Source organism: Penaeus monodon, chromosome 16 (genome assembly GCF_015228065.2).
Source record: "Penaeus monodon isolate SGIC_2016 chromosome 16, NSTDA_Pmon_1, whole genome shotgun sequence".
NCBI classification, from domain to species: Eukaryota; Metazoa; Arthropoda; class Malacostraca; order Decapoda; family Penaeidae; genus Penaeus; species Penaeus monodon.
The window spans coordinates 30,572,244-30,574,743 of record NC_051401.1 but is presented as its reverse complement, the minus strand read 5'-3'; the positions used below and the strand labels follow the sequence as shown (position 1 = coordinate 30,574,743).

At 46.4% G+C, this 2,500-nt stretch overlaps 1 protein-coding gene across 1 annotated transcript in view; it reads left to right on the top strand.

Moving 5' to 3' along the window:
- Nucleotides 1-2,009: 2,009 nt before the first annotated feature.
- The window catches only part of LOC119582708 (glycerol-3-phosphate acyltransferase 1, mitochondrial-like), a gene marked incomplete in the record, with an annotated part of 51,058 nt that continues 50,567 nt past the window's right edge, over nucleotides 2,010-2,500 (top strand). The window contains 1 exon segment of the mRNA XM_037931137.1: nucleotides 2,010-2,033.

Below are 2,500 nucleotides of genomic sequence, written 5' to 3'. Positions count from 1 at the left end.
GCTTATCTAAGTTTATCTCCAGTCGGTGTCGTCGGTGTGTATTTACTAAACCTCATCAGCAGTGGGGGTTTTAAGATTTGTGCACGCCACGTACACACACGCGCTCCCCTTAAACACACACGAACACACACACACACACACACGCACGCACGCACGCACGCACGCACGCACGCACGCACGCACACACACACACACACACACACACACACACACACACACACACACACACACACACACACACACACACACACACACACACACACACACACACACACACACACACACACACACACACACACACACACACACACACACACACACACACACACACATACAAACACATGCATAACACATACAAATACAGTATATATACACACGTATCCATACGTATTATTATTTTTGTTATTATTATTATTATTATGGTAACCAGTTTAAAGAACAACGTTGAAAAATCAAGAATTATACCTCCAAGAAGAACAAAATTAAAAGTAAACAGCTATTTGCTTAGTAAAACAGATGAACTGCTGAACTCATAAAACTTCTCAAGAGTTGGAGATGTCACAATCTCTGAAGGTTGTTGTGCAAATGCTTCGTTGTTTTATCCGTTATTTCATAGACTCGCACAGAGATAGCAGTTGTATGAATTATATTGCTAATTAAATTTATTGTTTTTGCTGAAGCTAGTGTCTGGGCGCGCTGGGCCCTGCGCCCACGCCATACAGGTTCTGAAGCGAGAAGAGAAACCCAAGAGCAGCTTCCATCTCTCTCGTCCGTAGCAGGACAGCGTCATGTGCCGTTATGATCACATGGCTCCAGCGGTCCCCGAGCGGTGCAGCGAAGGGGGCAGGGAAGGAGACTTCTTCTAATTCTTTATATATCACGGTACCAGATGTTGCGTCACTCGAGGCTTGCCCCTCTCCCCTCTCCGCGTCACGGTCTCACCTGCATTCAGAGACGGGCTCTGCCAAGAAGGTGGGCGTTTAAATGAATTTCGCTGCAAAGTGTCACGCGGGCGGCCTTCGAAATTTCATGCGAGGCCATGCTAGGGAAACCTTTAAATCACGCCCATCGCCATGTCGTTCAGCCTTGTTTCTTGCCTTTACACAGAATTCACGCCAAGATCACGTGAATGCTGAGCTCTGACGCGTTTAAGGATTTCTGTCGCCAGGATGCGAGCGCCGCGGTGCCAAGGTCTTGACTCTGGACTTCTGCTAGCACGTGCACATGTTGCTTTATAGTTGAGCTTTCTATTTTGGTGTCATGCTGTAGATGTGGCGCCAAGACTTGTTATACGTTTAATGACTTCCGTCAGAACGAATATGTGACGCCAGCGTTGTGTTGCCGCGACAAGTAACTTTACAGGTGCCGTGGGCATTGGGTGCAATGCCCTTACAAGTGGAAGGAGAATAGGGGCTTTGAAGTTCGTGTCCCACGGTTTATTATTTCGAAAGCCTCGCTTTGCGTTGCTTTGTGATATAGATATCTGCATGTTATCGATTGCAAACGTCCCAGCATGGTGTGTAGGAAAGTAGCATGGTTAATCGGTAGGGGAGCCCGTTCTCAGAGCCCTTTTCCTCGTTTTGGTATTTTTACCCGTTTCTTGAAGGCGAGCATTTGAGTTGTGCTGGTTTTTTACAGATATATTTTTAAATATATAAGGTGATTTACGGGATGTGATAATGTTCATTTTTTTCGTTAGTTACCGCTAAAATTAAATACAATTAAACCGGCTCTTGGCTGTGACTGAAGGACGGAAGGTTACCAGCAATGGTAACGTTTTTTCGCTGCGGCCGCTTTCATCGCAGGAGTTTCCTGAGACTGCAGATGGATGGGCTTGGTGCCTGCGCCGGCGAGACGGGAGATTGGAGTGACTTGACCGCTTAAGTGTGAAGTAATAACATGCACGTGTTAATACGACTTATGATTAGTTAGTCGGCAGTTGCGTGGAGAATATCGAGAGTTTCATCCCAAACTGGCAACTCGGTGACGCACGAAAGCTGCGCCAGTGTGCCGGGTGTCACTGGGGAAGGAAGGTGTGTTTGTGCGTGGAGCATCCGAGGAGCTCTATTTTGTGTGATGTGGCTGCTTAAAACTGCGAGTTTTGAAAAATAGCAAATTATTGCAACAATATTGCAAACTCAGTGTTCAGTGTGCGTTCGATATAGAAGTCTGTATGGAGTCATCAATATGCTCTGGTGACCGACAGAGCTCCAGCTAGCTGGCCACACTGAGGGCCCTCAAGTACACATGCTGACTGTGTTCATTTTGCATTGCGACCTCATAATTGTGCAAAACTCAAAGCTTTGTTTTGAATTTATTTCTACCATTCAGTTCTCTGGCTTTTGTTGAAAGCTTCATTTGTGGAATAATACCAATTTGAAATGGAGTGAAGGTGAAATCGGTACGGGGCATGAAGTATCGTGTCGCAGATGACACCGCGGAGCTGAGAACCGAGAGACCGAGCCCTTGAGCAACCCAGAAGCTTCTCCTGTGCGAAACA